The sequence below is a fragment of the Rhagoletis zephyria genome, unplaced genomic scaffold, assembly GCF_001687245.7.
Source record: "Rhagoletis zephyria isolate East Lansing unplaced genomic scaffold, Rhagoletis_zephyria_1.1 Rzeph_scaffold_00943, whole genome shotgun sequence".
In the NCBI taxonomy this organism is placed as follows: domain Eukaryota; kingdom Metazoa; phylum Arthropoda; class Insecta; order Diptera; family Tephritidae; genus Rhagoletis; species Rhagoletis zephyria.
The window spans coordinates 19,006-47,001 of NW_016158027.1; the positions used below are offsets into that span (position 1 = coordinate 19,006).

At 33.9% G+C, this 27,996-nt stretch overlaps 1 long non-coding RNA gene across 1 annotated transcript in view; it reads right to left on the minus strand.

The window, feature by feature from the left end:
* Positions 1–21,678: 21,678 nt before the first annotated feature.
* The window catches only part of LOC108362126 (uncharacterized), a 12,643-nt gene continuing 6,325 nt past the window's right edge, over positions 21,679–27,996 (minus strand). Inside the window, exon 2 of the long non-coding RNA XR_001847418.1 lies at positions 21,679–21,913. This is a non-coding gene — a long non-coding RNA (uncharacterized LOC108362126). The remainder of the gene's footprint in view (positions 21,914–27,996) is intronic.

A 27,996-nucleotide genomic window follows, 5' to 3' on the forward strand; every position in this document is an offset into this window, starting at 1 on the left:
AGCGCTGCTACTGAATTTCAAAATACGTAAATATTTTAAGGAATCTTAAAAGAGCCCTTAAAAGGGGAAAATTATAAGTAAAATTGTAAATGGGGCACGAAAAATTGAGGTACTTAGGCGGGTTGGGTAAATAAGCGGGGAGGTACTTAAGAGAGGGACTTGCTTCAGATTATATTAAAAAATTCACGGTGCCCACAAATGTTGGTTAGGTACTTAAGCGGGTTTCACTGTACTTTCAAAGAGGCACACCTTTTCATATGTACATATGTATTTCTAAATGTGAAGTACAAATGGCACCGTTCAATGGGGTTTCCAGATGACCTCAAAAAACATAATTTTTGTTTTTTTCATGATCAATTGAATCTGCTAAAGCCTAAAATGCCATCCAACAGCTGCGCTTGTTGGGTGGTTAGCTAATATTATTATTATGCAAGAAGTATTTTGCCTCCGCTGTAGATTTTCTTGAAGATATAAATTTACGAGCATTTATTTCTTAAGAAATGCAAACTGATTTGAGAAGTTTTGATATTTTTATGAATTTTTGTTCTTCATGGTTACTATGGCAAAAGCTGTTTTGCGAGAACTAACACATTTACCAACTATGTACTCAATTTTATTTTCAGTTCAGAAGCCTAGAGAACGTAGAGAAAAGTTTCCGAAATTTCAAATATCGAAACAAAATATTGTATCGATATCGTATCGCAACACCTGATATCGATATAAATTAACCGATATGTTGAACATATCAGCTAACCAAGACAAACCAGAGCTGCTGTATGGCATTTTAGGCTTTAGCAGATTCAATTGATCATGAAAAAAACAAAAATTATGTTTTTTGAGATCATCTGGAAACCCCATTGAACGGTACCATTTGTACTTCAAATTTAGAAATACATATGTACATATGAAAAGGTGTGTCTCTTTGAAAGTATTAAACATGCTTGTAGGGTTGCCAGACGTACTGCTTTTGGGAGTAAACGTACTCCTTTTTATTGTTATGTTCTCCCTTGTACTCCCAAAAAACATATCTGGAAATGTACTCCTTTCTTAGTTTTGTACTTCTTTTGTACTCCTTTTTCTAGCTATTAATATTTTATCATATGCAGGGCGTAAAATAATGACTGTTGCTCAGGTTTTATTGAAAAATAAAAGGGAACTTTATAGATTTTGCGAAAAAAGTAGTTTATTGTTAATTATCCACAGGTTTTACTTAAATTTTATTAATAAGTTTTTAAATTTTAACCTTCATTTGCGTTTACCAGCGGTAAACACTTTGAGAGAAAAGCTCAAGCGGCACACAAGTCTTCGTCGGTTACTTTATTTCATATCGTCACTAGACACGAATAAAGGCGCGAGCTCAAAAAATGACGGCGAAAAAAGACGCATAAAACAACTTCAGCGTCAAAGACTCTTAACATACTTCGCCGAAGTTTTTCATAAGCATCTTTTTTCGCAAAATTTTTTTACGCACCTTTTTTCGCCGTCAAAACACTAGCGCGCCTTTATTCGTGTGTAGTGACGATATCTTCTGTAACCATAGGCTAATTTCCTCCATTTGGCTCCTTTATACTCCGGCTTTTGTCCAACATAAGGCCTCATACTCAGCAATCGAAAAGACTCGGAACTGGTGACTAGGAGGTCATTCATTCGACCAATCCTATACCTATACAGTTTTCTTTTTTTTTTTAAACAAAATCTAAGGAAAAATACACCTGAAAAAAGCATGTACTTATCTCCCAAAGCTGGCAAATGGAAATAAGGATCAGGGCCGGGTACTCAATGTCTGGTTAACACTAATCTCCGGTTAAACATCGTTATCGACGTTACCGACTACCTGTTGTATGCATGGAGTCGAAGACGTCGATAACGATGTTTAACCGCAGATTAGTGTTAACCAGATATTGAGTAACCGGCCCTTAAAGTTTTAAAACTAATTAATAAAATTAAAGTAAACTATTTATAAAATTAGCAAAAAATACCTTTTTTCGCAAAATCTTTAAAGGACTCTTTTATTTTTCGAAAAACCTTTGCGACAGTTATTATTTTACNTATGTTCTCCCTTGTACTCCCAAAAAACATATCTGGAAATGTACTCCTTTCTTAGTTTTGTACTTCTTTTGTACTCCTTTTTCTAGCTATTANATCATATTGTGGCAAACACTACTTAGTAAGTAAAGTTAAGTGTGAGAGTGAAAAGGTGTAAGCATGGTCGTAGGCAGGTAGGTGCAGGGCGTTCGGGTATAAAAATCAGAAAGATTTTAAATTATAAAAAAAATGCCATACATTCAGGAATAGCCTGGAATTCTTTTGTAGAATTTAGTTATTTATTTTTAACATTTATTGTTGCTTTGAAAAAGATTTCTATGATATCCGTTTTTGTTTGTACCTAAATAATGGTAATTTGTAACAATAAATTGCACAAAGAAATTAAAACAAAAATTGTACTCCTTTTTTAAGTTCTGTGCTGCTTTTTTTCTATCGATAATAGAAATGTACTCCTTTCTCCGTTTCAGAAACTGGCAACCCTACATGCTTGTGAGGAGGGGTAAATCAAAGTTGCTGAACTATGGTTACTATTTTTTCAAACTCATTAAAGTGCATCTTATCCAAAGTAACTNCATATGCAGGGCGTAAAATAATGACTGTTGCTCAGGTTTTATTGAAAAATAAAAGGGAACTTTATAGATTTTGCGAAAAAAGTAGTTTATTGTTAATTATCCACAGGTTTTACTTAAATTTTATTAATAAGTTTTTAAATTTTNGTTTTAAATACAAATATACGTGGTGTGCAAAAAAAATATCTTTATTCACTATTTCGTTTTCGATATTTCCGATATTCAATATATCGATATTATTTTAGTAGATATATCGGTATCGGATATTGTGAATTTAGAATATCGCGATACCGATATATCGAATTTTCATGGGCGATACGAATCCCTACTTGCCACCACGGTTGCCACATTTGGTCACTTGTGGCCAAAATAGGTAACTTTTTGAGTGCTTGGTAACTTGGCAACTTTTTTTTTAATTTTGGTAGTAACTTTTGGAAGTTTGCCGTGTATAAAGTCACACTAAATACAGTTGGATGAATTTGATAGATTGAACTGTGGTTGTGTGTAGCGGTGACAACACGACTAGAAAGAATTGCGTTGATCAGGCAACACAGCGCTAAGCAAAAATAACTAACCACATATCGAAGAAAATTATCGCTGTGCAGTCTACTCGTTACTTTATCACAGTGTGAGGCGCCTGTCACACGTTCAATATTTATTGTGATATTTGGATCGTGATCCACATTGATGTATTTCAAAATAGTGAGGGATCGCGCGGGAATGCTACATGTTCAATATTTATCGCGTCAGTATTTACATGTTTTTGTGTCGAGAGGTTTAAATTCCAATAGATGAAGCCTGGAAATCTTATCTTAATATTATTTTATTAAAAATCATCTATACTTTTTATTATCAGCCGAATTCTGAATACTCCCTGGGAGTTTGTTCTCCGGGAATTTGCTTCTCCCGAGAAAGAAATCCTCCAATAATAAACTCCCAGGGAGTAGCGTTTTCCCCGAAAATTGGGGAGGAGGAAATTGGAACTTCCAAGGAGCTCTATTACACTTTTTTGACAGCTCAACTCCGTCAGTTTGTGCGGTGTATTTGGTATCTTTAGCGCTTCAGTATAGCACTCAAGTCGATTTTTCAAATAATAATTTTTTTGTTCTGAGGCTAAGATCCCGTTCAGAAGACAAGAGCTTAAAGCGCATTTTTATGAAAAGCATATCTTTAAACACAGGTGCGTATACAGAGATTGAATATAAGTGTATTTATATACGTATGTAAATGTATCTAATTATTATATGAGGCTTTGAGCGCTAGAGTAGCTTAACTGACATTTCAAAAAAGTTGAGGTGCACCTTAAAATGCATTACCAGAATCGAAACGGTAATAGCCCGAGGCATATGTAGCATCACGTAGGTGCAATGAATTTTTTAGTAAAAGACCGCATTTATTTTTTCTAAATCCTTCTTTCTCATATTACTTAAGGTTTTTTTTGTAAATAGGCTCCTCTGGTCCTCATGGCCTCACTAAAATGAATGTGTTTAGTTTTCTTATAATAAAATTATTTATTGTACCAATGTCTTATTTGTGACAAAAAAACTACGTTTGTTTTTACAGTTTACTGTATAATAAAATATTGTTTTTTACTTGGTAACTTTTAGGTAACATTGTTTGTAAGTTCTGGTTAGAAAATTTTTTGTCGTGTGGCAACCGTGTTTGCCAACAATAAGTACGAGAAGCTTGGGTTCCTTTTCTTATAATGTTCTCGAGCGCTAACAATGCACGATACCATTATACAAATATTTAAAGGTAGTTTCACTTCTTATCCGCCATTGCTCCCATTTGACGTAAACTGTGCTTTTGATGTTTTCTTTTAAATTGAAGCTACTATATTCTTTGAAGAAACTAGAAAGTGGTTTTTTACTTCAAAAAAAAATATTTAAAAAATTATTTCAAGGAATATATTTTGAGCATCATTTTATAGCGAACTTTTAGTGGTTTATTTCTAAGATTAATTATAAAACGGAAGGCAATTAAAATACTCCTATTACATTGCGTAATGCACATATACTACGTTTATGCGACAGAATTCATGAATTCTTCATTTCAAAAATGGTCCCGTTTATGCATAGTTCGCGAATTCATGAAATAAAGTGATTTGAAAAAGTGGCAACGCACTGGCGAGGAAGTAACCAGTAGGGTTGTGATTTTTTTGCCTCCTTTTGAATTTGCAAAAGCCGTTGGTACCAAGCAAAGAACCTTATTTTATTTAAATTGGTTTTAATATATTTTCAGTTTATTCTATTTGAATTTATCTTATAATCTTAATCCTGGTTATGCCACTCATGGTTATTAATATAAAAACATCATAACCGTAGTAAACAGCTGTTTATGAAACGTGGCGTTGCCGGACTTGCACTTCACGATTTCATGAAATGTTGCCGAATTCATGGTCAACTTTCGTGAATAACTGAATTCGTGAATTGGTGTTTATGCAGCCAATTTTAACCCAAATTCATGAAACGAATTCGTGAATTAGCCTACGCATAAACGTAGTAATAGATAATCTATTTGTTTATGCAATCATTTTCATGATTATGCATATTTCGGGATGGCCACGTGCCACGGTAACTTCGCCAAAGTGTTGTTTGCTTGTTCCAACCAGTTTTCGGCTGAAAATTTTCAGCCTCGGGACGGATGTGCCCAATCTAAGCGAAACGCTGCACCAGCAGCAGTAGAGCGAGTAGTTTATCTGTCTATAAACTATAACAAGGAGCTCTAAGAATTTAAAAATTTGTTTACCTCCCACTAAGTTTATGCTTCCATAGTGCTTTCATTGACGATAAGCTACTTTTAAACTATTCCTTTGTTCATATGTCCTCTAAAAAGGATCCAAAATAAAGCAACGTCATAATATCTATATAATATCTATAATAATATAAAGCCAAATTTTGTTGCGGTAAGGTAATTTAAGGTATTTTAAATTACTACACACTTATTAATAGCTATGCTAATACGATGAATTAAGTAAATTTACCTTGCGCGTTGTTATTTCTTAATTCATAAAAAATTTCTTTAAAAAATAATAAAATTTGCAAAACAATAGTTTGTTGAGGTGGCAGTGATACTCGAGCAATTTACGAAAAGTATAAACGTCATAAGCACAGTTTATGTCAAAAAATTTCGAAGTGAAACTACCTTCTTTTTTTGTATCATGGTAAAGTCCATGATACAAATATTTAAAGGTAGTTTCACTTCTTCTTAGCCGCCATTGCTCCCATTTGACGTAAACTGTGCTTTTGGCATTTTCTTTTGAAATCGAGCTACCATATTCTTTGACAAAAGTAAAAAAGTGATTGATTCCTACTTCAAAAAATACATAATTATTTAAAAGAAATTAAAGCTTTTAGCGATAGTGAGTATAAAACGGAAGGCAATTGAAACATTAGATTGTATTCACATAAAATATGAATTTACTGTTGTTAATTTTGTTATTGTTTTTTAGTAAGATGAGCTGCATATTTAGGAGCTGCAAAAATAACAAAAGAAATTGCGAAAAAACTAACATACAGTTTTTTTGACTCCCGGCGGTACCACATATGCGGGAAAAGTAGATATCCGCGTGTATGGTAACTGAAAATGCGTTGCCAAAGTATAGTTTGTTTGTTCCAAGCACTTTTCCGCGAAAGATTTCAACCGGAGGAACGGATGCGCCCAATTAGAGCAAAACGCGATACCAGTAGGAGTAGAGTGAGTATGCTTCCCTAGAATCCGAAATAAAGCAACATCCTATTTAGTTTCTAAAAGGACCAACTGCATATAATATATCATGTAAAAGATAACACTGGTCTACAAATTTCAACTTTTTTTCTGCGAATAAGACGGGACCTGGTGTTTCTGAACGGATTTTTCGTGCTGAACACGAATCCGGGGTCAAAAATGTCCCATCACGTCACGTTTTCGAGAAAAAAGGGGTTGAAACCCCTAAAAACAGCGTTTTTGGCCATTTTCGAAAAATTATAGAGCTGAACCCTGACGTGGTACAAATTTTGCATATATCAGAAATTAAAGGCTAAACCGTGCCCTTTCGAATGAGCCCTATGCCGAATTGATCGCGTGCACCCTTAAAGCAGGGGGTGTATTTGTGTTTAGGGGTGCAGGAAAAATTGATCACAGAAAGAATTTAATCTTAAACGATCATAGAAAATTAATAATGATAATGATAATAATGATAATAATGATAGATAATTAATAATTAATGTAGTTAAGACCTTAGCATCATTCATTTTATATGGTCGTTTAAGATGAAATTCTTTCTGCGATCAATTTTCCCTGGACTCCTAGACACAAATACACCCCCTGATCTAAGGGTGCATGCGATTAATTCGGCATAGGGCTCATTCGAAAGGGCACGATTTAGCCTTTAATTTCTGACATATGCAAAGTTTGTAGCACGTTAGGGTTCGGCTCTACAATTTTTCGCAAATGTCCAAAAACGCTGTTTTTAGGGGTTTCAACCCCTTTTCTCTCGAAAACGTGACGTGATGGGAAGTTTTGGACCCCAGATTCGTGTTCAGCACGAAAAATCCGTTCGGAAACACCAGGTCCCGTCTTATTCGCAAAACCCTTGTAGACCAGTGTAATGCTACATTTTTGGTGGGCCTTACATTTATAGCAATTTAAATCAATACGCAGCTCTTTTAATACGATCAATCATGTAAGTATATTTACCTCGCGTGTTACAACTTACTTAATAAATATTTAATAAAATAAAAATTCCTTAAAAAAATATTAAAATTTCCAAAATAATTAGTTGATTAGGTGGCAGTGCTACTTCAACAATTTACGAAAAGTAGAAACGTCAGTAAGCACAGTTTATGTAAAAAAAAAAATAAAAGTGAAACTACCTTCTTTTTTTGTATCATGGTAAAGTCCATGATACAAATACTTAAAGGTAGTTTCACTTCTTCTTCTTAGCCGCCATTGCTCCCAATTGACATAAACTGTGCTTTCGGCATTTTCTTTTGAAATCGAGCTACCATATTCTTTACCAAAAGTAAAAAATTGATTGATTACTTAAAAAAAAAATATAATTATTTAAAAGAAATTAAAGCTTTTAGCGATAGTGAATATAAAACGGAAGGTAAGTGAAATATTACATTGTATTCACATAAAAAAACGCATTTACCCTTGCTAATTATTGTATTGTTTTTTAGTAAGATGAGCTGCATATATAGGAAAAAAACATTTTAAACATTTGGATTGTAATGTTAAACTTATGGGGAAACCAGTGGCGGATACACGGGGGGAGGGGGGTTAAAACCCCCCGCTCAAGTCAAAGAATAATATTTCACTAATATGGGTCTAGAAAAAAGGCTCTTTAGAAGAAAGTATGCATAATAAAGTTTCAAACACGAGTTTTTAAAATCATATATTCAATTTTTCTCTTTATTTATAAAACATTATGATAATTTTAAACACATTAAATTTTTCTTTTTACTTATAAATCAATGAAATGAGGAATTTTCAAATTTTTCGTGGTTTTTTGAAAAATTCTTCTAGAACTTCGTCAACTGAAAAATTTATTTATATCGTTGTGAATATTCATAGATGCTAGACCGTTGAGCCTTTCTTGACATGTTGTATTTCTCAAGTAGGTTTTAGTTCTTTTCAGGCATGAAAAGCTTCGTTCAGGTGTGGCTATTGGAACGGGCAAAAGTGCCAATATACGTAAGATCTTAAAAACCTTCCCAAAAGACGTTGTATTGGCTACATGTAATGCTTCGAGAGCATTTCGAAAATGTTCGTGTGAAACTCGTTTTTTCCACATTTTTACCTCCAGAAGAAAGTTTTGTTTCGAGCATTCGATTACTTTTTCATAGAAAGCAAACAATTCTTCCGTTTTTTTCGTTAAAATCATACTTTGGAAACAAAACCCTAAAATTATTTAAAACTAATTTATGGTTTAGGAACCGGCTTTTCAAATGAGCAATATATGTATCAAGGAAGGGAATGTAAAAAGCAATACGATAGTTTGCCTCGGCGCCTCCGGTTTCACATTAAAGCGATTCTTTTGGCGACTGCTGTATCGCGGTACTTTGATTTATGTACCTAGGTTGGTGCATACTTCTTCTACGTGTTCGAAAAGCAAATGAAAGTTTTTTCTGCATCTTGTCGCATTTCTTCAAATTCCTTTAAAGCGTCGTCGGCTAAGCTCATTGCTTCTGGAAGATCTTTATCAGGTACTTGTAATTGCCGGCTAGCAAAGCAACAACAATTTATAAGAAAACAAATGCTTGGCTGTTGTCGCTGTGCTACCAGTTTTTCAAACCCTGATAATTTCTATAGATATTCGCACGATACAAATAATTTTTACGGTATTTTCCCCGTGACAAATAAAAAGTTTTTGACAATTGGAAGAAATACAACTTCGAAAGTCTTTTTTAAACGGCTACGTTAGAGCCGTTGCCGAGAAACTTATGGATACATATACATATACACAAAAATTGCTCGTTTAAGGTAATTAGAATAAGGGGCAAAATTTCCCGCAAAATCGCATCGTGCTTATCTAATATATAAAAATCTCTTGTCACGGTGTTAGTGGTCGAACTCCTCCTAAACGGCTCGACCGATCTTTATGAAATTTCTTGTGTGTATATGGTAGGTAGGGGAATCGGATGTAAAGTATATTTCATACCGCCAGGTGCAGGGGCGTGGCACCTCCGAATTTTTCATACTGCATACTTGGTATGTACAAGATATATAAAATCGGTCGCGTGGTCATGAAGAAAAATTGGGGCTATTGAAAAAAGGCCCGTGGCACCTCCCATGGTAGATTACACGAAAATGGTATGGAGATATATGAAATCAATCCCATACTCTTCAAGAAAATTGGGGCTATTTGAAAAGGGAACGTGGCGCCTTTCAAACGCTCTGAAACTATTACGTTTCTTTGTTCACATGTACAGTTTTGTAAGGTTATTTAAGATGGCAATGGAAATATGCCTTCTAACAGCCACCAAACCGTAATATTAGAAGATAAAGGCGTAACTGAAAATCATGAACGTGAATTGTTGGTGAAAATGTTAGACCAAAATGTTTCAATACAAAAATTTTATTTTGGACGAGACGAAGTTCGCCGGGTCTGCTAATGTATAAATGAAAACGCATGATAAAACTAATGTATGTTGCAGATTCAAGGAGCTATACATCATGCGTTATCACAAAGAAGTTTATGCTTCCCTAGAATCCGAAATGAAGCAACATCCTACTTAGTTTCTTAAAGGACCAACTGCATTTAGTAGTGGTATTCGTTCTTCCTTGTATCTTGTGTAAGTGTAACTGATTGAGAGTGAGCACCCCTTGTTATAAATACTTATGCTAGCTACAAGCATCAGCTGTTTCTTGTTTACATTTGTGAATCGCAAACGCAAAATGCCGAGGAACACAGAAAAGAATAAAATTATTCAATTTGTGTGCGAAAATACATTGGATGAAATTAATATCATGCAAAGTAAGTAAATGTGTGAGTTTATATTTATTTGAACTATGTATATGGACAAGAATGATAGAGAAAAAGATTAGGCAATGCGCATGTCTGCTTGCAATCAGCTGTTTTGATGACGTCACGGTTGACACCTGAAATTCGCCCGCGCTTTGTTAAATGCGTTGCTCAGTATACGGTTGTGATAATAACAAAATAAAAAAGGCGAAAATAAATGGTGATTTTTCCATTTTCCTAAGGACAAAGTCCTCGCAAAAAAGTGGATTCATTTCTGTCGTCGGGAAGACAAAATCAATGTAAAAAATGCGTGCATATGTGAAGTTCACTTTTCACCAGGAGATTTCGAAAGGAATTTGCAGTTTGAAATGGGTAAGAAGAGAAACGGTATTGTAGTGACTTTATTTTATAAAACATATCAAATATTATTTTAGGTTTATGCTCCAGAAATCCTACAAAGCTGCTAACCAGTGCGTTTCCGACCATTTTATCAACGGGCTCAAAGAAGACTGATGAGCGTCAGGAAAGAATTGAGTCTCGCTCAAGGAAGCAACTTGTATCAACCCTGTTAAACAATCCAGTTAGTTTTGTTGAAGAAATGCGTACTGAGCATGATGAAGAAGCACTACAACCCATGCTGGAAGAAGTCGTTGACGAGAAAGAGGAAAGAATTCAACAATTGGAAGTGAAAATGTGAGTTGGATAATTGAAACCAATGTTAAGTAATGTACATGATTATATGAACATTGTAGAGAAAAACTAAAGAAGAGTATCTCAACTTTGAACAAAAATAACCTTAAGCAGACGGCAGAGATAAAACGCCTAAGGATTTGTATCAAAACTTCGGAATTTCACCGTGCAAATTTGGAAGAAAAGCTCGGTTGCATTTTCACTAAAGGTCAGGTAAGTACCGCTACTCTATTAATAATTTTACACACAATACTACATAGTTTCTTACTGGCAGATTGAAAAATTGAAAAGTGGAAACAAGCGGTTGAACTGGAAAGAGGAGGACATTGCCAAGTCCATTACGCTGTATTCAGCGAGTCCAAAAGCATATAAGCTTTTGAAAAGAAATAATTTTCCCTTACCAGCTGTTCGAACTCTTCAATGGTGGTCGAAAAAAATTGATATATCTCCAGGTATCATAGAGCCCGTGACGAAATTATTGACGGCAGCAACTGAGTTAACACAAGCGCAAAAAACTTGCGTACTCAGTTTTGATGAGATGAAAGTGCGAAGGGCTTTCTGCTATGACAGATCATCTGATGCCACATTACCTCCTGTTAATTACGTCCAAGTTGCAATGTTGAGAGGTACATATCTAAAATTCCAGCATTTTATCTAATTAATGTCAATCTTTATTTTCTTTCAGGTTTAATATGTAAATGGAAGCAGCCTGTATTTTATGAGTATGACTGCAAAATGACAAAAAATATACTTTGGCACATTTTATCAACAGTCAAAAAATGTGGATACGATGTTGTGGCCATTGTTAGTGTCTTGGGTGGAAGTAACATAGCACTATACAATGAGCTTGAAGTGGATATGGAGAAGCCTTGGTATATTTAGACATAGTTCTAAAATTCCGAAAATACATATTAATACTTTTGTTTCTTCTTTTACAGGTTTTCACATGAAGGGGACAGAATTGTAGTTTTCGCTGATGTTCCCCATTTAATCAAACTGCAAAGGAATCATTTTGTTGATCACGGATTCCTCATAAATGGAAAAGTAATTAAAAAGGACATCATTTTAAAACTTCTTGCGTTTACTTCCAGTGATCTGTCAATCACCCACAAAATTTCAAAAAAGCATTTGCTTGTTACGGGAGCAGAAAGGCAAAAGGTTAAGCTAGCTACAAAATTATTCTCGCACACCATTGCTCAAGCCATATCACGAGCAGCTAGTTTGGGCTTATTAGAGGACGAGAATTGGGAAGAATGCTTTAAACTTTTTAAAATTGTGAGTAATAACGAGTATTTTAATTTTTAAAAATACACATTTAAAACATTTACTTTGTAGACGAATGACTGGTTTGACATAATGAATGTCAGAGTGCCCAAAGAAGGAGTAAGGGAGCGACTACATGCCTATGGTTTGGCTTTAAATACCCAGAATAATTTTTAGAACAAATGACCGCGATGGTTTCAGCGATGAGAGTTGTTGGAAAAAATACTCTGCTACCATTCCAAAGAGGTATACATACATATGTATATATGACTTACATTATAATACTTAGGTTTTTGTCCAAAGTGGTTATTGGTTTGAATTTTAATTTAATTGTATTTCTTATTTGTTTTATTATATTCAGTCTTATCGCCAATCCCATGTGAATAAATCGTTCCTATAATTTATAAGGCAAAACAAAAAGAAATTGAGAAAAATTTGTTTTTGTCTTGCTTTATAAATGTTGGCAATATTTGTTCACATGGAATTCCCGAAAAGGCCGATAATATTTTATTTTCTGGTATCCTTCAAAGTAACAATGCGTTGAAATTACTTTTGTCTGATTTACAGGATAAATACAAAATCGACTACATATTGACGTATCGCCTAAATCAAGATGTTTTGGAAAATTTTTTTGGCATTATTAGATCGAAAGGAGGGCTTCACGACCACCCTGACTGCCAAGAGTTTAAATATAGGCTGCGGTCATACATACTTGGGCACAACGAAGGTGTATTGTCTGAAGGAGGGAACGTTGAGGTCGACGACACCCCAGACTTAGAAGGGAATTATTTATCTCTAACCGGTAAATAAACTTACAAAATACTAATATATCTTGTCTTGTTTTGTATAGGACGTCGCTACCATGTCAAACTATCGAATGTGCAAAAATGCTTTTTCTATTTGATACCTTGCGCAAGCGTTTAGAATAAGTAAGTTGGCAAATCGTCAAATTTCTTAGAAGCAGAGAATACTGTCTTTAACAAAGTGTCGAATCGCACACTTTTAGTTTGGCATGGTAGCGACGATGTGTGCACTGACAAACAATATTGTCGTTAAAAATCTCATACTAAAAGAAGGAAGTTAAAAATATATATATTAGCATTCTGTTTCCAGTTGAAACAACTACATGTAGTCTTTAGATTAACATAAAGGTTAACTGAGATACATTGAATTAAAAAATAAGTAATTTCGTTTATCTATACATATGTTTATGTTTATATATTCTTAGGTAACATGTTTCAACGGGTCTCAGTTGAGATGAACTCCACTGATGTATCTGAGCAAAGTGAAGATTTAGAAGTCCTGAACATCGACGGTTTGGAGAATTTGGCAGGATACATCTGCCACAAACTTGGAAAAGATAATCCGGAAATCTGCATGAATCCAGAAACTGATTCGTCATATACTTGGGTGAATCATGTTTCTGAAGGAGGACTTTCAAAGCCAACTGATATGTTGATGGAGCATATGAAAGCACTGCTAGCAGTTTTTGATGAGGTGAATGGCAGTGAATTGTATATATGTAAAGATTATCTTAAGAAACACTTAGACCTAAGTAGTCATGTAAATTGTAGTCAAAAAGTAAAAGAACTGTTTTTTAGAGCTAGAATGTATTTCAGAATCCGATCACAAAATAAGTCTATTGTAGAAAATCAATACAGTAAAAAGCGTAAATTGAATAAAACAGTAACTTGAATTCCCAAACTTAAACTATTTTTTATTGATAAGGCACTTGTTTTGATTATATACAATTTCTCATGGCATTTATTTACAGCATTGTATTCTTCATGATACAAATATTTAAAGGTAAAACTGAAAACCAACAAATGAAATGACGGCGAGAGAAATTTTCAAAATGATAGCAAACGTCAGAATTTCTAAAGCTGGCTCTCAGCGGTTGTACCTTATAAATATTTTTATCATGGTATTCTTGAAGCATACGAGGACTGGCCGATAGTTCCCAACAGATATTTAGGTTAGAGAATGATTGGAAAACGATTTGAATTCTAATGTGTTTCACTAAGGTAGAAGGTTATAAGACGATTGAATAAACTCATTAAATAACACTCATTATAGCACTCTACAAAAAGGAGACTTAGTTCTCGATATCGACCAAAAGGTTAGATAAGTAATTGTATTCTAACGTTGAAAACTAATTGGATTCTAATGTCTTGTGTTTTTCTAATCATTCTCTAATCGAATTCTAACATAGTTCTCTAACCTTCGAAAAACATTAGTGAACTACATAAGAATTCTAATAAAAAACCAAATCTTTCTCCAATATATAAATTATATTCAGAGTTTGAATCACATTCATAGGGCCACTTACATATTTATTTTTTTGTTTTTTATTCACATCCCTGCCAGCATTTTCTATTGCGGAAGTTACTTAGTGAAATCCGGGCGATAGGCGATAAAATTCTCTTCCAATGGCTGGCAGGCATATGTCAATGAAAAAACGCTATTTAATGCAGATTTAATAGTCATTCATATAATGTCGTTTTAGTGAAAGATCGCCCTATCTCGGCAACCGGTTCGAAAACACCCTAATTATCTCAGAAGTTGGTTGAAGAGCGCCCTATCTAAGCAAACCGTTCTTCAACCAAATTCTGAGATATTTAGGGTGTTTTCGAACCGGTTGTCGAGATAGGGCGATCTTTCACTAAAACGACATTATATGAATGACTGTATTAAAAACTTTCATCGCAATTCAAAACAAATAAATAGCTGCACTAAACTAAATAGCCACCTACCGACTAGCTCAACAATAATGTAAATGTACAACTACTAGGCTATTTTATCCTCATTAATTACTTTTAAACCACTGCATTTTCTAAGCTACATATCAAACGTGCCGGCTGTATAATCAGAGCGGCGCCCACCTCGAAAAGTCCATCGTGTAGTTCCATGGGGGAGGCTACTGCGGCATTGCACTTAGTGTCGGTGGTGTTTTTACTCGCATACTTATTCCATAATCATGAAAATATCAGTGGACGAGGAAACCACCTAGATTAGAAGACAAAAGTGTTATTAATTGATAGCAATAGGCGACGTATATGTATATATGAATTAAAATAAACAAACACAAAAACAATACTAGCACTTGCTGACTTTCGAAATTGTGTCATTAAGAATGCACTTTCCTGATAAGTCTTAGTGATGTGGAGATGCCGGAAGAGTTTCAAACTGTGTATCCCCCTGCTGAGGGGAGCTGAGGGGAGAGGGTGACTTTTCATAGAGCGCGGCCCATCCCTTTCGTTTAGGAAGTGTTTGGGTGGCAACGCCGCCTCCCCCTCCGCCCCCACACCAAAATCGCTGTGCAAATAACTAAACATTTCTCTCCGCCTTATCAAATGTATGGTACCGAACGGAGCGCCCAGCAACTGCTGATCGAAGTGGCCACTCCAGCTACGTCCACCCGTATTGATGTCATAACTATGATGTACAATAATGGCTACGTATATACCTAAAGCTGCAAACTGAATTTGGAAATGGCTCTAAAGTCTTCGGCTTCTCATCGCATTATATCTTACTATACTGCTGCTGAAGCTACAATAGCAAAAGTGCACACACGTGGGTACTGGCAATATTAAGATTAACATATGTATATTACAAACGTACCCATGTTTTCCACGCTCCACTTATTATACCACGATTATCCTGATGACTCTATACCTCTACATTGCTAATTCCTTGTGCTGCTAGTGCGACGGTTTCTACACAGAAAATCGCTCTCAAAAACAGTTGAAAACATTCATTAGCACTTTGTGAACTTAAGACGAGCTTCACCACCTTTATCTAGGGTAATAAATCCAATTTTAAAAGCTATTGACACAATTATTAACATTTTCCATTTAAATGTTGTCAATGTTTCTTACGAACACAAGGAAAACTATAAAGCAAAAAATCAGCTGTTAACTCACTAGTCAACTGTGACGTAGATGCGCAGAACGAAGCAAATTTGAACACACCATTGCGCAATCTTTGTATCTGTGATTTGTGGTATATGGATGTACTTGTGCTTTTGTAGGTTTGGATGATGACAAAGCTATTGATGAAGCTCTGGACGAACTCTTTGAAGATATTTTTCTGAAATCATTTTGCCGCCGTGGGATTGACCGCATTATACCGAAATCTGTTTTATGGCGAAATGACATTTTAACATCATTGGACGACAACCGTTTCCCCCAAATGCTTAGGGTCAATCGATTGCAGTTCGCTAATCTTTTAGCATTGATTCGCGACCATGGGGAATTCAGTAAATCGCATGCATGCGAGTAGTTTCCTATAGAGTTACAGTTAGCCGTTGTTCTATTTCGTTTTGGTTCATCAGGAGAGAGTTCATCAATAAGGAAAATCGTGGCACAATACCGAAAATCAGGGAGTTTTCAAGGAAAATTTAAAATAGCAAACCCGGTATATAAAATGGCCTTAAAAAACGGGACGTAAAAAATTTTTGATTTGACATACGATGAACTTCCTTTCTGTATCGGTTACATTAACGGCACCGAGCTGAAAATTGCGGAGACACCTGTGCAAAATCATACCGCATATTTTTCAAGGTCCCATCAGTGATCGGACTTGAAAAAAAATTTGTGTGGTAGAATCTGTAAAAAAATGTGGTAGATTTAACAATAATGTGGTAGATCTCAGATTTGAATCAAACTTTGTACAACAACTAAAAAAAAATGTGGTAGATCTCAGATTTTGAATCAGACTTTGTACAACAATTAAAAATATTCTGCAAGGTTTCACCTAAATTGCAAACATTTTAATTCGAATCCAAGAAAATTTAATTTTAGTACAATAAAGTGCAAGATTGAAGTTGCTAAAAATTCCGTCGAGTTTTGGCAATTTTTTTCCTTGACAGTGTAAAGCAGTTCCTTCCATATCAAGATATTTTTCGAACATATTTTGAAAGATTTCTGCAACCTTGCGGAGTGCTGCCCGCTTTTCTTTTTATCACATCACGATGTAGCGGACAAATGTGGCACGTTCCAGAAACCGCTACTCAATTCTCAAGTAAAAGTAAACAACGCTTTAGAAACTTTAGATGCACTGAAATTTTCTAATACTTTCACAAAAACCGGCGTTTTTTCACATTTTCGCTTTTAATTCTTTTTATAAATCATATATTTTGCAATTTAACACAATAAAACCATGCTTCCTGTCGAAAAATTGAATATTGAGAAAATTTACTATTTTAATGTTTATTTTATCCTCCCATTCTGCCTGTTGTTAGTGTTTAGTGTTGGTTAAAATTAAGAAAATTATATCGAACAAAAATAAAACTTATCAAAAACGCGAATATGTGGTAGATTTCAGACCTTGTGAGGTAGATGCTCAAAAAAGTGGCAGATCTACCACAATGTGGTAGAAGTCTGATCACTGGGACTCATGCATATTCAATTAAAGCGCAAGTGGTTTGCTAATATTCCCTTAGAATTCGGAATGTAGTTGTTGGCCATTATGGTAGCGCCCACGATGCCTAAATATTTCGGTCTTGTGCACTTTCCAAGGAAAATGCGAAATTTTTCTCAACCCAAGAATGAATAGCCGGAGATTCCGCATATCCACTTTCAGAAACTGTCATCACACCGTACCGAAAAAATTCACAACATCTTGACCGAAATAAGCGCGTAGCCTTTAATTTGCGACATAGTAAATATCGAGTTCGAATTGAACATTGTTTTGGACTCCTCAAAGAAAATTTTGGAAGCCTAAAACAGCTGCGAATGAGGTTACACAATAACGAAAGTTAGCGACAAGCATGTGAGTGGTTTCTTGTATGCTGTATTTTGCACAATATTTTATTAGCGTCTTCAGAAGTAGGGGAATCTGTGGCCAGCCATATTTTAGAGCAAAATGACGTTACGGACACTGGATTAAAATACATATGTGTTTTTTATATTTCCCAAAAACAATTTTATTAAAACGTACATATGTAGGTCAACAAAATAAAAGAAATTCGAGATTTTCACCAGTTTTTGCTATTTTTTTTGTTTATTGCTCATTAATTTTTTATGTAAATGTGTATGCCATTAAATAACAAAGGCCATTTAAATAAATACTTTTTTTGTACTAAAACTAGAAAATTACGAGGTTTCAAACATTTTACTTAGAATTTCTAGAAAATTGTTTAATATTTTTACAGAACATTGCATTATATTACAAAAGCATTATATTGCAAATTTGAAGAATATTAAAACTCGCTTTCTTTGCTTTTCTTGCTGACTGTGCTACGAATTTTCTTCTATATAAAGTACAGCCCGCGACAAAAGGTACCACATCAATGTTTTTACCAGTTTTGACTACTTTTCATTTTTTAATGTTCATTAATTTTTAATTAAAGTTCAACTCCTTATCTAACAAAAACCATAAAAGTCCAAATTTCAAATTTTAAAAATTGCAAAAACTTTTCATTCCAATTCCAAGTAATTTAATTAGTATTTCTAAATTAATAATAAAGTGACAGTTTGAAGTTGCTAAAAAAGCGCATAGATTTTTGATAATACTTTTACTGACGGTGTTATGCACTTTTTCTATATAAAAAAAATACTTTGTATGGAAGAAAATGCGTGATACCGTCAGTAAAAAAAATATGAAAAATCAATGCGAGTTTTTAGCAACTTCAAACTTGCTCTTAATTGTACTAGAATTTAATAATCTCTACAACTGCAAACCAAAAATTATTCTATAAATTAAAATTAAAATGCTTGGGGTTAAGATGAAAAGTTTGTGAAATTTTTATAATTTTTGTACGGTCTGAAATTTGGATTTGTATGGTATCTGTTAGATAAAGAGCTATAATTTTATATAAAAGTAATGAACGTTAAACAAACAAAAGATAAATAGTTAACACTTTTCAAAATGCTGAGGTGAAATATTTTTGTCGCGGGAAGAAAACATTTGGTTTTTATTTCTTTAAATTATATTTACACTCAATTTTGTATTTAGCTATGCGCTCGTCTTTTTCAATTTCCTGTTTACGGATGCTTTCATCTCTCTGGATCTCCTGCCTTTTTAATGCTAATTTCTCCCTCTCTAGTTCTTGTTCTAGCAAAGCTCTTTCCTCCATTCTCAAATTCTTTTCTACTTCAAGTTGCAATCTTCTCTCAGCCATTTCTAATTCCTTTTCAGTCTTGAACTTGTCGAAATCATCTTTTAAGATCTGTTCGCTCCTTCTGTACTGCAGCAATTTGTGAAACAGCGCTTTTAGGTGCAGATAGTTTCATCCATTCTGCGAATTCCTCAACCTTTTTTGACTACGGAGTGATTTCTCTTACGCTGGTCTGAGTTAAAGGTTCCTCTGACATTGTCAAGGTTGATGTGTCAAGTTCCAGTGCCACTTCACCTACATTCTTTCGAAAATAAGAAGATAGTGTTTCATCTTAATCGATTACTGTGTCCTCGCTGCAAATTATGGCAGCCTGAGAAGTACTTTGAGCACTGTCTGTATCGAATTGGTCGCTCTCATCAGCTTTCCTCTCCTCCGGAAAATTTGATTTAATCGAGCATAATATGGAATGTGTAAGAAAACGAATCGTTTGAAACGATCTACCTATGCTCGTCAAGGAACGAAACATAAATCGCTTTGTTTGCACTCTTTTGCTTTGCAAAGGTACTGGTTTTGGTTTTGCTCATGTACAAAACGATTCGAATTGATCGCAAAGTTTTGTATCTTTGGACGAATCATTCGTGAAATGTTTCGTTTGTTTTCGAACCCTGTGAACTACATTATCTTTTACCTCGATTCGGACATTTCCGTTCGATTTTGATGTCGATATATATAGCAGTTAGTGGTTGGATTCTCCAACATGTTCGTCTGGTAATTTATCTACTAATGCAATATGTATTAACAATATATTATCGACTTACAAAGTGTATCAGTAAAGCGTGTGTATGAGCGATATTTATTTTTTGACACTTCTAGTCTACATATGACTGAACTTCTACTAAATGTTGCAAACAATTTATTACCTGTAAAACAAGGACGTAGTGATTGAAACTGTTATCAAAGAAAATAAAAGGAAGATTGAGTTTACAAAGCGAACTGGTCTCATTATTGACCAGCCAAAGCTTGGATTTGGCAGCAGTTGTATTGGTAACACGGCAAGGCGATTTCTCCAAAATTAAGTGTTCTCAGACATTACTGGAATAGACGAAAACTTAATCAAACTATTGCCAGTGGCTTTAAAATTCATGTCACTAAAATTAAAAACGGTTGCTTCGAAACAGCTAATATTTTTTTGCGCAGTGCATAAAATATTAATTCACGGCCATATAATTAATGAGACCATTTGACCCATCAATATGCTTTCAGTGGAAGCGCAGGAAGCCAAAAACAAGCAATTTAAGTTTTTAGAGAAAATGTAAGCCGAAAAACATCACGATTAGATTCTTCGACAATTTCTGAGAATGCTCTTATCTCCATATCGAAACCTGCCGAATACTAACAAAATGCAGCTTTATACTGAAGTAATCGATATGTTTGAACCGGGAGACATTTTAAAAGTTGGAATTAGCAAACAATTCGATTATCTACGGTATATTATTATTATTAATAAAGATGTATAGTACTTTAATACGGCTGTTAATAATTGTTACCTTCTTTACATGTTAGTACATGATAATTTAAAACAACGTTTATACTTTGTTGTCAGACACTTTTAATTTCTTAAAAGCATAAATTATCTTTTTACACATATCACTTCTACTTAAGTAAATTTGGCAGATCTCACCTTTTGCTTAATATTTTTCAGGTAGGCATAGGGGATGTTGTTTTCTGTGCAACAAGCTTAAGTATTATTTTCATCGCGAATTGGTCCTCTAGGCGCACATTATACACTGAGAAAAAGGATTAGTTTCGACAACTAAAGATATTTAGTTCCCGAATTTTGACAATATTTGGGAACTGTGACCAAGGGGGAATTATTACCATCGGTTGGTAATTATAACTAAATATGTTAAAGCTTCTAATATTCATCTAGGTATTACCAAATCGTTAATTTAGTTTAAGGGTTTGGTAAATGCAAATAAATTTTTTTTTGAAGCATATTTCTACAAATTCCATTCAACTTAACGTATGGTTCATAAAAGGATGTCATTAAGCTCTGCTAATACAGATAAGCTTTCTTTCAGCACATGCTTTAGTCATAGTTACCAAATCTTAGTTGAGGCAACCACGATTTGGTTTGAGAGCGGAACATATTCATACTTATGAGCCAACCCTAAATAATGCTCAGCGCTCTCTCAGAACATTTGTGTTTCATAATAAACGGTTAGCTGATTCAAACCTACAGCAAGTTCACAAAATTAACTGACAACTGGTATCAACCAAAGCATTTTTTATATTTGCTCAACAATGATTTTATTCAACTAACAATTAGGTAGTCGTTTTGTAATTATTAACAAATATACATTTGTCCTAACTAGAAGTCTCAAGTAAATTGCAGACGTTCGTGAACTAGATATTTACTTCCCCATATCCAACTTTGTTACTTGGTCAATATAACCAAATCTTTTTAATTATAACTAAACATTTTTCTGGGTGTAGTACCACACCTGTAACTTAGTTTTGTCCGCATTTTCTCAAGTTTGTTGGGTTTTCTCATACTTATAAGGTAAATAATTGTATTTCTATAAATGATCTTTACTTACTAATTTTTTTCACAAATGTTTATTTTGGACCCACTTTACTAAGGTATTAATTCGGATTTATAAAAGCTCATTATGTCTACATTTGTGGTAGCTGATCAATAGGGGTAGTGAATTTGAAATCCTCCGGAAATAACTTTAATGCATGGGGATACATCAATTTATACGACTGCCTTATTGTTACATCGGGTACACCAGCAATATCACCAATTTCTTTCTCGCTGCGTTTATGTTCTGAAGCCTGTGAAACGAAATGTATAAGTTTAATTAAGTAAGAGCTAAATTGGAGGTTTAGAAAAAGAAAATTGTGTATAGAGCCGTATTATAAAGAGCTCATCTATGAGTTTTTTTTTTGCCTGTTACGAAAGTTAACCGAGATTTCCCTAAGAAATCATGGGTCTAAAATAAATTTGGAGTTTATCAAATTGCGAAAATTGGTTTAGAAGAAAATGTGAAAACTTTTACTGTTGCGCCCTCTGGGGGAAGCTTTAAGGAAAAGATAAGCCCCTTATAGCATGCTTTTATACATAATTTAAGCACTTAATACAGCAACATGCTAAGAAACTTATTTGCTCAGAAAACGCTCCCTCTTGACAAAATCGGCTCCCTTAGCAAGGCACTGTGTAGGGTGTGTGTGTGTGCAACCTTTTGTAAGGGAGTATCAAAATTCTAATGTCGCTGGTGAGCAAACCTTTAATTATTGAATCATGTTTATGAACTACATTATTATTTTTTACTTCGATTCGGAAATTTCCGTTCGATTTTGATTGCGATATATAACAGTTAGTGGTTGGATTCTCTAACATGTTCGTCTGGTAATTTATCTACTAGTGCAATATGTATTAACAATATATTAACGACTTACAAAGTGTATCAGTAAAGCCTGTGTATGAGCGATATTTATCTTTTGACACTTCTAGTCTATACAGAGTACGAAAACAAACAATAGCAAACGTTTCGATATCGTTTAGTTTCGCTCATACATGGTAACGAAAAACAAACGATTCAAATCAATCGGGAACATTTTGTGAGCGGTAACTTTTCTCTGCTAGCATTCGCGATAGCTAACGCAAACAAAATAATTGCATGTAGAGAAATAGGGAAACAAACGAAACGAAAAGTTAGTGCTCACAACCACGGTTGCCATTTCCAATTTATTTTTCGGACCAAAGAATGGACCATATGGTAAAAAATTAACCAATTTATTACAACGGGAAATTGAGTGGAGTTGAGTTTATTCCTCTTTATCAAGAAAATATGCCAATTCAGTTTTTATAACGATTTTTTTTATAATGCTAAAAAGTTTTTATTAATGCTAAATCAAAAAATTTGCGCTCAGCTGCTGCGGAATCCATTTTTAATCAAACTTACTTGATCCCAAATCTTTATTGCTACAGTTTTTGAAGTTACCTTCACTCAGCCTCAATTGCGAAATTGAAATTCAATTATGTCTGCATCATTTACCAATACATCAGTATCAGAAAGAACTTTATGTGGTGTAATAATTTCAAGATGTTTAATATCTTTTCGATTGAAATCGAATATTATTTTTATGTGCTAATAGGCTAACCTAATATTCGCAGATTGCATTTTGGTACGCACGGCGTTGGATTTTTTTTGCGTCACCCGAAATTGGCTTGCGTACGTTTGCATATGATTTCATTGAGCGAAACGTCAAATCAAAATGGCACGCAGAACAAAAATTGGAAATTGAGTTATATTACATTTTCATTGGCCCCAAATGCGTGGTTTGAAATCAGTCATTTGAAGCCGTTTGCACTGCTTGATTCGCATTTCGTTTACCTTCTCATCAATTGAAAACGGAAAACAAAAACAAAATGAATGTAAACAAACACTTCAGGCCTATAGTTTTGACACATTTTGGACATAGAGGAGGCAATTATTCTTTGCTTTATGAAAAAAAAAAGTGCGAATTTATGCGTAAATTAACAATTTTTATACGCAAATATCAAAGATTTATTTATTACGTTGAGTTTGTTTTGATTTTAAAATTCAAAATGTCAAAAACAAACAAAAGCTTTTGGAGAGCTTTTGTTTTTGAGTGTGTTCAATAAAAAAGTTCAGAAATTGGACGCATTTGCTTTGTCATTTTGATTAAATGCGTTGAAATGCGTCATTTTGGAGATACGAATTTGTATGGAGAAATGTCTGATTTGGCTTCGCATTTCAGATTTTTTGCCCAAATAAGGCATTTGGGCTCAATGTAAATGTAATATTAGCTTCATACGCAAGCCGTTCAATTTCGGTTAGTCCCATACAAGTTGTTTGTGTATGAAAAATTTTTAACAGTAAATTGGCGGCGTGCGTGAATATGAGGTTAGCCTCTAAATTTTGCTACCTTTCCATATTTTTGCCAGCCACTTTAATATTGGTCACCGAGTATTTGAAATTAGCAAGAAACCGCGATATTTTTTGAAGCGTGCTTTGACNTATAATTAATTTTTTGTCTTTGCTTAGCTTATTGCACTAATCTTTTAGCTCTCTGCTGTGCTATTTGTAACCTATATTTTATTTCTTTGTCGTAGGCCTCATAATTGTATACTGGGCTAACTATGTTTTCTTGTAAGAATTCGTAAGCCAGAGGTGTTTTTCCAAAAACTNAAAATTTTTAACAGTAAATTGGCGGCGTGCGTGAATATGAGGTTAGCCTCTAAATTTTGCTACCTTTCCATATTTTTGCCAGCCACTTTAATATTGGTCACCGAGTATTTGAAATTAGCAAGAAACCGCGATATTTTTTGAAGCGNTGTGTTGAGGTTTTATGCTCAATTTTTAAAAGCTTACATAATTCTTGAAATAAATTATTTTTATACTCGGATCCCATATCTGTTATGACTGTTTTCATACATCCATATATTAGAATGAAGTTTTCGAATATTGCTTTAGNTTATTTGAAGATCAGTGGCAAGGCGAGTTCACACTTTTGGCAGGTGTTGCCAATCGTACTAGGGGATCACTAAACGAATCGTTTCATTTTATGTTGTGAGCACTAATTTATGTTTCGTTTGTTTCCCCATTTCTCTGCATGCAATTGTTTTGTTTGCGTTAGCTATCGCGAATGCTAGCAGAGTCAAGTTACCGCTCGCAAAATGTTTCCGAGTGATTTGAATCGGTTGTGTTTCGTTACCTTCTATGCAGTGTGGCCTGGTCTTCGGCATGAGAAAACGTCCCTCTTGGTCTGAAAAAACGTCATTTNAATTATTTTTACAGTTAATGCATTTCTTGACATATTTTTTAATATCATTTTTCATATTNCAGTGTGGCCTGGTCTTCGGCATGAGAAAACGTCCCTCTTGGTCTGAAAAAACGTCATTTTCTACCCAAAAACGTCTTTTTTTTTAATCAAATGTACACAAATTGTTCTTAATAAACTTTAATTGCATACAAAGGTAAATATGTACGTAAGGTATATTAAAATGGCATATCGACAGAGCACATTTAAAATTCATTGTAAACTGGTTGGAGATCGTTAATATAAAAATCATTTTATACATACACTTGTGATCAGCATTTTGATTCATCAACATTTTGATCGATTTTGGCTGTTTCTCTTTTGTTTATTTAATGTTTATTATTTTTTNTTTTATAAATTTATCTACTCGATTATAATTAAACAATTTGTCTCCTAAGGACAACTGTGATTTTACAAGTCCTAAATTGCCGGCTTCTTTCATAAGCCTGGTAAAGAATNTTTTAATCAAATGTACACAAATTGTTCTTAATAAACTTTAATTGCATACAAAGGTAAATATGTACGTAAGGTATATTAAAATGGCATATCGACAGAGCACATTTAAAATTCATTGTAAACTGGTTGGAGATCGTTAATATAAAAATCATTTTATACATACACTTGTGATCAGCATTTTGATTCATCAACATTTTGATCGATTTTGGCTGTTTCTCTTTTGTTTATTTAATGNCCTGCCATAAACGTATGGTCTAAAATTAGTAATGGCCCAGTGAATTGCTGCCAATTCTTTTTCAATTATTGCTTTATTAATTTAACCTTTTGTGAATGATCTTGACGCGTAAGCAATTGGTAATTGCTTGCCTTCATATTCTTGACTAAGTACTGCGCCGCAGGCATAGCCGCTGGCGTCTGTTGTGATACAAAATTCTTTAGAANTTTTCATCTAGATTTTCTACTTTTTATTCAGATTTTTTAGAATTTTTTTGAGTATGCAGTTTGATAGCCCATTAAATTTCAATAATGTGCAAGTTTAAAGGAGCTAAATAAACGCGTTGATTTTTAATAATTATTTTTTTTTCTTGTAGACATTTGGTAAGAGGCTCGGTTGTCGAAAATGGTAAATTACGCTTTGCTAAGAAGGAGCATAGCAATACTTCAGCCTTTTTTCATTACTGTAATAAGATGACAAGGTAATAAGACGACTACTTGTTGTGGCGCAGTCAAGCGCTTATCGAATATTGTTCTTTATTCATTAATTCTTTCCTAATTTATACAAATTTAAACTTATTTAATTCTATGTGTTCTTATTTACAATAATACATATGTATAATAAATACTAACAACATACATATGTATGTGCAGCCAGACACTTATGCACATACAAATGCACATTGGCTTAGCTTAGCAAAATAAGCTTACGGGNTGATTTTTTTAGGTACTAATAGGATGGGGCTATTGTATTCTGACATAGATGGTTCTATTATGTCATCTTGAATTAGTTTATNAATAATACATATGTATAATAAATACTAACAACATACATATGTATGTGCAGCCAGACACTTATGCACATACAAATGCACATTGGCTTAGCTTAGCAAAATAAGCTTACGGGAGAATGCAGTGTAAGCAGAAATCAAGCATTCCATAATATATCGTGTGAACCACAACTTGTTTGCACTACCGACAAAATAAGTTTAATGAACTTTTGGCGCGTGTGGAACTTTGTTATGTAGATATGCATTTCTGATACACTACACCTCCTCTCTTTAAAAGAATGCTTATACATATGTGAGGTCAATGTATAAGCATTCTATTTCAATTAAAATTTATGACATAACTACAAATTACTTGAGTTTCTTTTATTTATTGTGTGCGTCTTTTTTTCATTTATTTGTTTATTTATTCATGCGGTATATTTTTATGACATAATTAAATGTAAAATCGGTTAAGATTTTTATTTTGGTATGAATGTACATACTTGTTGAAGCTATTTATTTATTCGTGCAGTATATTTTTGTGAAGTGATTAAATGGAAAATTAATTCTAAGTTTTGTGTTTACGCTAACAAACTGAAATGTTCGTATTCTAACAATTTAAGCCTATTTTTATGTATTGTGATTTTCTTATTTTTATTACTTAAGTATAATTGTTTTTCTTATCTATATTTTCTACTCTATAGGGCCCTTTGTATTTACTATCTAATTTATGACCTGTTTCATCTTTAACTAGTACTAAATCTCCTATATTTATTTCCTTACTTAGAGTACTTCTATTATAATTAATTTTTTGTCTTTGCTTAGCTTATTGCACTAATCTTTTAGCTCTCTGCTGTGCTATTTGTAACCTATATTTTATTTCTTTGTCGTAGGCCTCATAATTGTATACTGGGCTAACTATGTTTTCTTGTAAGAATTCGTAAGCCAGAGGTGTTTTTCCAAAAACTAGTTCGAAAGGACAGTAACCATGGACTGAGGAAGGTGTTGTATTGTAACAGTACGAAAAGTATCTAAGGTATTCATCCCAATCGTCCTTGTTAATGGATATGTAGGAACGCACATATTCATTGAATGTTCTATGACTGCGTTCAACCGTGCCTAAAGTTTGATGATGGTAATGTGTTGAGGTTTTATGCTCAATTTTTAAAAGCTTACATAATTCTTGAAATAAATTATTTTTATACTCGGATCCCATATCTGTTATGACTGTTTTCATACATCCATATATTAGAATGAAGTTTTCGAATATTGCTTTAGCAACTGTTTTTGCGTGTTTGCTTTCTATTGGGATTGCAATTAAATATTTAGTCAGATCACATACAATGGTGACTGCATATTCGTTTCCGTTTAAAGATTTTGGAAATGGTCCAACTGTATCGATCTGTACTGTATCAAAAGCTTTTGGAGGTGTCTCCGTTATTATCATTGGTTCTTTCAGGTGTGTATTGATTTAATTATTTTTACAGTTAATGCATTTCTTGACATATTTTTTAATATCATTTTTCATATTTTTCCAGTAATATTTTTGTTGGTCGTACGATTGATTCCTGGGTGGCCACCATTAACAGGATCATCGTGATATTTGTGAAGAATCTTTTTAATTTTTTCAAT